Source organism: Staurois parvus, unplaced genomic scaffold (assembly GCF_062004578.1).
Source record: "Staurois parvus isolate SC_StPar_1 unplaced genomic scaffold, SC_StPar_1.0 ptg001162l, whole genome shotgun sequence".
Classification (NCBI taxonomy): domain Eukaryota; kingdom Metazoa; phylum Chordata; class Amphibia; order Anura; family Ranidae; genus Staurois; species Staurois parvus.
In genome coordinates, this window is record NW_028318958.1 from 1232462 (window position 1) to 1243242 (window position 10781).

A 10781-nucleotide genomic window follows, 5' to 3' on the forward strand; every position below is an offset into this window, starting at 1 on the left:
AAAAATACCTAGATCAAGGTTTGATCTAGTTCAGTGCCAGGGTAAGTGTTTGGGTCAAGGTCACGGTCAAAGGTCAGGATTTAAAAAAAAAATTGGTATCAGTGTCAGTTAGTGTCAGTGTGTTTTAGGTAAAAAAGACAAAAACAAAATGTGCACTATTGTTTCTGGGCTGTACTACGGGTACAAACAACAAATAACATACACATAAACGGTATCGCTGCGATTGTCAAGAGCTGGAGAATGAATTTTGGGTTGTTCTTTGGTGATAGGTTATGGTAGTAACAAGAAACACACAACTAAATTAAAAAAATGATTTTTTTTTTTTACTATTTTGGGCCAGTTTTCCTTTGATAATAAATAAAAGATCAGTATACATCCATTACCAGTTACCACCAAATGAAAGCCCAATTTATCGTGAAAGAAACAAGGTATAATTCACCTGGATGTACAAAGTAGTTGTGATGATATGTACGGTTTTACTAACACATGTCAACGTTACAAAATTGTGCTTAGGCATTTAGATTTGTTTTACCCTTAGGCGTGAAGGGGTTAAAATGAAGCCCTCCAGCTGTGCTCTGTCACCACTACAGAAGCTTCCATCTTCACCCGGTCTTCCTTCCAGGTTCATGGGCTGCGGCTGCTTCTATGGACTAGCCGCGATGACGTCACTCATGTGCATGAGAGTGGGAGTCTCAGCCGCGGCACACAGCTCTGCAGGAACGGCACAGGTATGCCGTTCCTTCAGAGTGCATGCACCGATGACGTCACTGGCTGCTGCTCGATACAATATCTCATAAATGGTGCACGTTTCGAAGATGTTCATTTTACCTACAGGTAAGTTTTATTATGAGCTGACCTGTAGGTACAAATAAACAAGAGTTTACTAGCACTTTAAATTACAACATGGCTTGTGCAGGAATTGTATATGATAGATTTATTTTTTTAATTTGCTATATTTTATCCCCACAAAAGTGGAGTGACCCTTTAAATGTGGCTCACAAAGTTCGATTGCTCAGATAAACACTCTGTGAATCGCATGCACAGGGTTAACACTGACACAGGTGTACAGAATGCACTCTGCTATTAGAGCTCTTTTATGTACAGTATTCTCATAGGAGATGATAAAACACTAACAGACTGAGTAATGTAACACTCAATGAATCGTCATCTGGAAAACATCATGCACAAGGCATATAATAGATCTGTACTGTATGTTCCTGATTTCAATGAAAATTAAATAAACTACACGTTTCTTATTACTATGTTTTGATTATTTTCTAATAAAAAGCCTTTTTTTGGTCTCTTAATGGTTTGTCATGTTGATGACATGTTTTTCAGCAGAAACACAATGTACAAAATCCCAGCTGGCTTGATGATTGCCACTGCGGGTTGAAGTGGCCAGGAAGCCCTCAATCGCTGTCAGGAGTGTGGCATTTTTGAAAGAACATTCTTTGATCCGACAGGAAGCACTCTCATGTGGCCAGGATGGGTCAAGCAGGCAGTTTTATGGCCGTGTCACAAAAAAAGACTAGAGAAATATGAAGCCATCATCACTAGTTGTCTGGCTATCTGGTTGCAGCACTGTTCAAGCACATAGAAAAGATAGTCACAATAAAGTCAGAATTGCTGATTACATCATTAATACTCAAGCTATTGGATAAGCGTAGCAGGCAGACAACTGGCATTTTTAGAAGTAGGCAGCCTCCCTAATTTCCTTAGTATGCCTTTTACGCCTTAGTACAGCCAAAACCTTTAGAACCATCACCATAATTTTTTTGTTTTAGTGCCATTTCCATGGCCATTGAGATTTCCCCTCACTTGCTGTGTGGTCACCAGGGGCGGACTGAACATTTGGAAACTCGGGCACTGCCTGAGGGCCCGGGGTCAGTAGGGGGCCCCATGAGATGCCCCTGGTACCTTTTTCATAGGCTTTTTTGAGTTTGGGCAAGGCCACAGGGGCCCCATGATCCCCTATTGCCCGGGGGCCCCATGAGTTGTCAGTCCACCCCTGATGGTCACCAACCCAAGAAGTGAACAGAATCCTTCAATGGAGGCAAAGATTGTAATAAAACATATTTTTTTTTATTGTAAAGCTGGGAAGTCTATGTTCCAATTGGGGAGATCTCACTTCTTGTGCAGCATGAGCGTGTTCAGATCAATGTATTACAGTAGTGTGTGTTTTTACCATGCATTACCACAATGAGCGTACTATAGTGTTGCGCTGGCATTTTTTATGAATGGCTCCTTAATAGTGGGTAACACATCTGCACTGTAGCTCAACATATTAGGCACATGTTCTTTTTTGGCTACATTGCAATGCATGTGAAGCTGCTTTAAAACTACATATTTTAATTAATTTATGCCCCGCTAAAGTGTGAATGGACACTAAGTGAGGTGAAATTGCTGATCCCTATCTCACTACTGTCTCCTGTAGCAGGAGTAGCCATGGGTTGTGTGTAGACTAGTCTTTTTCAACCTTTTTACCCCTGAGGAATGCTTATAATACAATCATAGGTGATAATGCGTGAGCTGAATATACAGTAATATTCTGCATTAAGGCATCATCCCAATTGCATTTCTATCTAACCATCCAAGCAGCCAAGAGGAGTCGAACAGTTAAGAACAGTCAGACCTTTGGTGTGGGTGATACCTCCAGCTTTGACTACCCTTCTCTTTTGTCTGAGAACCAGCTGAATGAATATACATAAGGGTTTCAGAATATAAGGATATGAAAATTTGATCTTCCGACTGATTCAGGAGATGAAGGGAATCACATAATTCTCAGGATTTTGTGCCTCTGGCCACCTATATTTGATATGTGTTTCTTCCATACCAGCATGCCATCCTCTTCATGTATACTCAAGCGTGGATCCTGAAGAAGCAAGCCTTTGCGAAACGTGTTGATCCTATACTCTGTTATAATGCTATTGTATAACATGTGTCATGTAACATGGGTCATAAGGTTATGTTTTTAATATGAATATGGCATTTTAATCTTATTTTGTAATATAACTGATTTTGGTTTTACATACAGTTGTATTTTGTAATCCCACAAATCTGGCAAGTAATCCCTCAGGTCTTACTTTTTTGATCTGGGGTTTCATTCCTTTCATTTTTGGAGGGTCTGTACCCCAGATCTTTGGTTAGATAGAACTCTTATAATAATGTTCATGTCTTGGGGAATCCCTGCTAAAACCAGTTCATTTGTTGCCCATACGAAGAACACCCCATACAGGGTTGCTAAGAATGTGAATCTTACAGACAGCCAAAAAAATCATTGATGTTGTGCTACTGGCCCTGCCAAGTGGCATTGACCCTTGAACAATGCAGGCACCATCAAATAGGAATGTCAGTAAGATACAGCTCAAGGAACATATATAAGAGAGGGACAGACATTTGGTCAGTTGGCTCTGAGGAAGAGGCAAGTCCTCAAAACGCATTAGCCTGTTGGAGGTGCAGAGTTCCCATTACGGACAGATACATACTGCGGATTGGACAGAGCTGTTCCTTCACGATGTGCCTTTGACTGTATTGCCATTTTGTGAGTACAATACCTACTTTTAACATATAATAAACATATTTTTTAAGTTAATGCACTAGGCTGGTGTACCCTCTGTTTGTTTTTCTCTATCCAGCTCAAAGGAAGCCCTAGTAACCCCTAAAGGAACCATGGTTTAGAATGTCTGGTATAGAGGAATCAGGAAATAAACATGGAAATGTCAGATACTAGGAGATACTAGCAGAGGCCAGAGATTTCCAGAAGGATATGGACAGAGAACATCTGAGACACATGTCCTCTCCATGAGAGAGCTGTTGCTGAACCCAGACCAAAATGCAGGGATTACTAGGCAAGTTCTCTTATGTTTAACAGTTTATTATTGTTTCCCCTAGCTTCTGGGTGTATATATGCATATACACTATATTGCCAAAGATATTGGGATGCCTGCCTTTACACACACATGAACTTTAATGGCATCCCAGTCTTAGTCCGTAGGGTTCAATATTGAGTTGGCCCACCCTTTGCAATTATAACAGCTTCAACTCTTCTGGGAAGGCTGTCCACAAGGTTTAGAATTGTGTCCATGGGAATGTTTGACCATTCTTCCAGAAGCGCATTTATGAGGTCAGGCACTGATGTCTCACAAAGTTGGGAGCATGATATTGTCCAAAATGTTTTGGTATGCTGATGCTTTAAGAGTTCTCTTCACTGGAACTAAGGGGCCAAGCCCAACCCCTGAGAAGCAACTCCACACTATATTCCCCCCTCCACCGAACTTTACACTTGGCACAGTGCAGTCAGGCAAGTACCGTTCTCCTGGCAACTGCTAAACCCAGACACATCCATCAGATTGCCAGACAGAAAAGAGTGATTCGTCACTCCAGAGAACACATCTTTACTGCTCTAGAGTCCAGTGGTGGCGTGCTTTACACCACTGCATTCAATGCTTTGCATTGCACTTGGTGATGTAAAACTGGATGCAGCTGCTCGGTCATGGAAACCCATTCTATGAAGCTCTCTATCAGCTGTTGTTGTGCTACTCTGAAGGCCACATAAGGTTTGGAGGTCTTTAGCTGTTTACTCTGCAGACAATTGGTGACTTCTGCACACTGTGCACTTCAGCATGTGCTGACCCCGCTCTGTCATTTATGTGGCCTACCACTTGGTGGCTGAGTTGCTGTTGTTCCCAGTTGCTTCCACTTTGTTATAATACCACTAACAGTTGACTGTGGAATATTTAGTAGCAAGGAAATTTCACAAATGGAATTATTGCACAGGTGGCAACCTATCACGGTACCACGCTTGTATTCAATGAGCTTCTGAGCGCTACTCATTCTTTCACAAATGTTTGTAGAAGCAGTCTGCATGCCTAGGTGCTTGATTTTATACACCTGTCTCTATGGAGGTGATAGGAACACCTGAATCCAATGATTTGGAGGGGTGTCCCAATACTTTTGGCAATATAGTGTATCTAAAGACTGATGACAGAAGCATATCTGTCCTATTGGTATTATCTCACATGTACAGTGCCAGATAACTAAGTCTGTATGCAGTGGTCACCTTCCAATATACTAATAGGTGAACCTGTTTATTGCAATAGGGTTTATATGTAGCTCTTGTTATTTTAGTTAATCATAGTTCTTCTGGTCTCGGATTCTATAGCTAGTTTTAGCTCAAGGCTAAACAACCAGCACAGGCTAGAACCAGATTAGGCATCTGTTAGTTAGAGGCCTGGTTGCTTGATAAATTAGATGTGACTAGGGACTAAGCACAGAGTAGATAGGCTGACTCTGTGTTCCAGTACCACGCCACTGTTTCCGGTAATGAATAGCTACATTTCAGGCTGGTTGGACAACAGCTGCAGGGTTTCTTCATTACCGCAGCTCTTTACTTCAGGTCTCAGACACCAAGTCGGACGCCGCATCGTAGTCATCCTCAGGGGCCCATGCAACTAGACTTTAGTGCAACATTCATCTGGAGGTATCTCTGTTACTAACTACTGTATAAATACTTGGGTGCACAATTCCACCAGAATTCTTGTTGACTCCTTTGCTGACAATACCTGTTTGTATATTGGATGTATGTTCTGTTATTAATCTTTTCTTATATAAAGCTTGTATTATTTCCATACTGGTGTACATCTGTATGTTTATGGTTAATGCTATATAGTGGCTGCAATAATTCTTCTGCTTTCACTTCTAACTTTGAATAGATTACTGGAAATTTTCCAGAAAGGGAATCCAGTCTGTTCACAGAGGTCCTGTTCTGGGTGGTGGGTGGAGGCACTGCCAATTTTATTATCAAACCTACTCATCCACTTAGCAAAAGTTCTGGTTCTCTTTAGCTACAGGTTTAGTGGAATATCCTGTTTTGGGAGGACCATTTCTCATTACCACCCCCCACGCCCAAAAAAGGGCTACAGTATTTATCTGCTTCTTTTATGAGGTGGACTTTAGAGTCCTCATAAGAAGCTAGTGAGAGGGTCTCCTTAATAGAGAGGCTTATTCCCTAACAACAAATACCCTTCTTACATTGCTCTTAGCTGCACTGAAAAATAAAGTTTCATTGGTTTAATTGGTTGTCCCACTGACACCGATGCAAAATGGACTATTATTTCAAGCCACACTGTGGCACTCAGGTACAGTACAGTGTTTAGAATGAAGCATAAAACGTACAGCAGAGCATACAGAATGGGGCTTTGTTGGAGAGGGGATGTACATCACAGGGTAAAGAATGAGGTGGGAGAAATATAAATTGTACAGAACAGCGCAGAGAATAGGTCAGCATGGACAAGGATCTGGATGGGACCAGGTGGCACAGTTTATCTACAGAGGCTCCCATAGGGGATGTTCCACCACTGGTGCTAGGACATGGACACTGCAGTTGTCTTCACAGCCCTGATCCCAGGACACAGCACACTAAAAAGTGGGAATGTCCTTGAAACTCTGGGACATTTAGTAAGTATGGCATCCTAATGTGGAAGGCAATAGGAAAAGCTGTGATTGTGTTACCCATACAGTGTGTGGGAGAACTTCCTCTGTATCACCGGTGAGAATAGCTTTTACATAATGCTGCTACTACACTGATTACAGGACTGTCTAACAATCTAAATAAAGGCTAATAAACATGCAACAGCAATTTGAAATAAACATGGGCGATTCAATCAGAGCGTACTATAAAAATATAATTAGAAGGTTTTGTTCTTTCACAAAAGTTTTATTGAGCTTTGAAAAATATAGGTACAAATAGGACATGTCTGAGTGATACAAAATATTGAGTGTAATTCGACATATGTATTACAAGATGACACATTTCCATCCATGACAATACACCAATATAAAGTAAGATAGGCCAATTACTAGCTAACTGGTCTTAAGTATCAAACAGTTCAAAAATGAAATAAGGAGTGGGATATAGAGTTAAGATGACGGTCAGGTGTAGAAAACATAACTGGTTAGAGGGGAGAATGACATCAGTCATCCGTGGGATGAATTTGTTGGAGTTATAGGGAAGAGGAGAAGCGTAAAAAGGCCTCATGCACACAGGACGTTTTGCCAACTCTCCAAGAAAGCCTTTCCTCCTGGCAGCACCGTTTTGGCAGAAAAAAGCTTAACAATTGTAAAAGTTTGCAATGCATTTAGGCGCATTTAGAAGTGTTAAGCTCTTGGGCATTAACTAATTTCAATGGCCAGAATAATAATTTATTCTGGCCAATGAAATGAATTAACACTCAAGTACTAAACACAGCTAGCACTTAGGCGCATTTAGACATATTTAGGCACATTTACAGGTGCAAAGTGTTTTTTTTTTACCAAAATGCCACAACTCTTGGACGCAAAAGTTTCTGCCTCTAAACTTTCTGTGACAGAGCGTAGGCAGGACACACAAAGAAGATGGTAAACACACAAAGCTTTATTAAACTATGGAAGGCACTCACTCAGGGGAGGAAGGTAGCGTCAAGGTACCAAAAAGGGGAAGAGAGGGGAGAAGCCCAAAATAATTGTAATCCGGCCCACTTCAGGTAGCGATGGCCCAAGCAATCAGGGGGGCAGTCCAGGTAGCTAATCCGGGCACGCAATGGGGCAGTTCAGGTAAGGGTAATTCGTGCACACAATAAGGACAGTTCAGGCAAGGGTAATCTGGGCATACAATAGGGGCAGTCCAGGGCACTCCGCAACATGCGGCTTCTAGGGACACTCACGGTAAGCGGCTTGCAGAAACTCAGCAGGAGGTGGCTTCTAGGGACACTCACGGTAGCAGGCACACGAGGACTCAGCTGGACCCTGGCTGTGGGGTCTGACCTCAGCACAGCCCTCACACAGCTCTCTAGGGACAACAACAGGCTCACGGGGACTCAGCGGGATCTTGGCTGTGGGGTCTGACCTCAGCACAGCCCTCACACAGCTCTCTAGGGACAACGGCAGGCTCACAGGGACTCAACAGGATCTTGGCTGTGGAATCTGACCTCAGCACAGCCCTCACACAGCTCTCTAGGGACAACAGCAGGCTCATGGGGACTCAGCGGGGTCTTGGCTGTGGGGTCTGACCTCAGCACAGCCCTCACACAGCTCTCTAGGGACAACAGCAGGCTCACGGACAGTCCAGGCAGGAAAAAGTAAGGGGGGGGGAGTCCATGGACAGTCCAGGCAGGAGAAACGGGGGAATGGACACTTGCAGTTCTGGCAGGGGTTCTTCTGGCTCCCAGTGGCCGGCAACAGGCAACGACAACCCTCAGTACATGGCAGGTAATCCACACAGCAGTTAGTTCTGGCACACAGCAGCAACGGGTAATCCTGGCCCCAGAGTATTAGGCAGAGTATTAGCCGGTAATAGTCCTGATCCAAAGTATTATGCAGAGCGGCAGCGGGTACTCCCGACCCAGAGTATTAGGCAGAGTGGCAGCGGGTAATAGTCCTGACCCAGTGTAGTATGCAGAGCGGCAGCGGGTACTCCCGACCCAGTGGATTAGGCAGAGTGGCAGTGGGTACCAGCTGTGGGGGTCTGGCCCCAGCACCCTGTCCTGAGCGGGGGACGAACAGGCAGCTCGGGTCCTGCTCCAGTCTTTTTAAGCCTGAGCAGGACGCTTCCCGGTTGCCCCAGCAACGGCCGGCCCAGCATCGGGGCAACGAGGCACGCCCCCTCACTCGGGCCACGCTCAGGAAACGCGGCCTTTGTCTCCAGCGGGCATAGAGCGCGGGAAGCCTAGTGCCCCCGGGGGGACGCGCTGAGACACCTTGGTGGCCTGCGCTGGGGATTCTTGGTGGGGGGGCCTGAGAGGTGCTAACCGCACCACAGGGGGTGTTTCTTCCCATCCTGCACAGCCCTTTGATGTAACCTGGCAGGACGCGAGGAATCTGCAAGGGGGGAGGGAGGGGTGACGAGATACGGCAGAGGGACAGCAGGCAAAAGGGGGTGGGGGAGGCACGGGCACTCTGTGTCACTTTCCTAAAAGCCTATGCTTGCATGGACACATAGGGATTGATTTACTAAAGGTAAGTAGACTGTGCACTCTGCAAGAGCAGTTGTTTCAGAGCTTAGTAATAGAGCACAAGCTCTGCTGGCTTCTATCATCCAATCATGTGCAAGCAAAAATGCTGTTTTTTTGTTTTCCTTGCAAGTGATTGGGTATTCTTTTGTAAAGTGACGCTTCGCCTCATTTACTAAGCTCTGGATCAACTGCACTTACAGAGTGAAATTGCACTTGCACTTTAAAAAAAAATGCAAACGCAATGAAAGATGTATGTGAGAAGGGACAATTCAATGCAAAAGCATGAAAATACTTTGTAGTACTACTGTAAAGCCTCATTTTTCTTTTGTAGAATTACATACATTATTTGCCAGTTGAGCAGAGAACAATAACAGTTTAAGAAAAGTACAGAAACACAACAATAGTATAGCCTCCAGCATGCTCTGTGCTGCTTCCCTGAACTTCTAGTAGGGGAACATTCAATTATAACTTCATACAGAGACCAACAATCCCCCCTCCTCAGGACTACATGTCCAATGATCCAAGCACCAGCATGCATGTGCTTCCAGTCAAGTTGTACACTAGTGAGCATACAGCCTCTTTCCTAGTGATGCAAAGGGTGGCTCCATAGGACTTAATCTTCTTTGCTACAGGCAGATAGAGTCAGAATCTTGTCAGTCATTAAAGCTAATTCCCCCCCATGAAAAGGTACATGCAGCAATACTTGTTAAATAGGAAACACAATGCACATACTTGGGAACTTTCCAAAATTAGTGTGCCTGCTATCGGCCATGGCGAGGGGTGGAGCAGGGGGAGGGGCTAATAGTGGCACACCAGACAGACATGGGATTCATAGTTTAATATTGGCACACAAAGGGGCATATTGAAAAAATGTGCAGAGGTATGCATCCTGTAAAACTGCATTACATTTGTTCTTACAAATGAGGCAAAAACAAATGATAAGCTTTGATTAGACTTTTTTTCTCTCCAGGGCAACAGTTATCCTTCAAACACAATAAAGTGAATCAGAAAAATGCCACATTATGGCCACTAGATGGAGCTGACAATCAAAGTAAAAAGATATTTACCATGAGCTCTATCTAGTGGCTATAATGTGATATTTTCCCGATTTCTACCTTAATTACATTTTTGGTTTAACTAGACTTGTAGCTGGTTTTTCTTGTTTATTAAACTGGAAACAGAGGATGACAGAAGAGTAGATGGATAGAAGCTGACACAGGGTCAATATGTCAGCCAATCCACAAACTCTCCATCATCGTCACTCAAATTCCCTCGGGGGGGGGGGGGAGCAGACTGCTTTCTTCTTCCAAACCTGGTCTACCTGTGTGTGGTTAAACCAATATTATAGATTGCTTAACCACTTGCCCTCCTGAGGATTTAACCCCCTTCTTGACCAGGTTATTTTTTTGTGTTATGGCTCTGCGTTACTTTGACTGACAATTGCGCGGTCATGCAACAAATGCATGAAGGTAAAACACCTCGAGCCTTTACAACCACTTTAAGGTCTGGTGTCCCAGCAAAGTGTACTATAAATGCTACAATATACAAAGACATTGGAGACAACTGTGCGCTTCCAACCTTTTGGTGAAGGCTCTTTTCTGTTCAAGCATGACTGTGCCCCCGTGCACAAAGCCAGCTCCATAAATACATGGTTTGGTGAATTAGGTGTGGAGGAACTCAAGTGGCAAGACAGCCCTTACCTCAGATTACCTCAATTCTTCTTTACGATGAATTGGAAGGTCGATTGTGAGCCATCAAACATCAGTACCTGACCTCAACCCTACTGAACTTCTT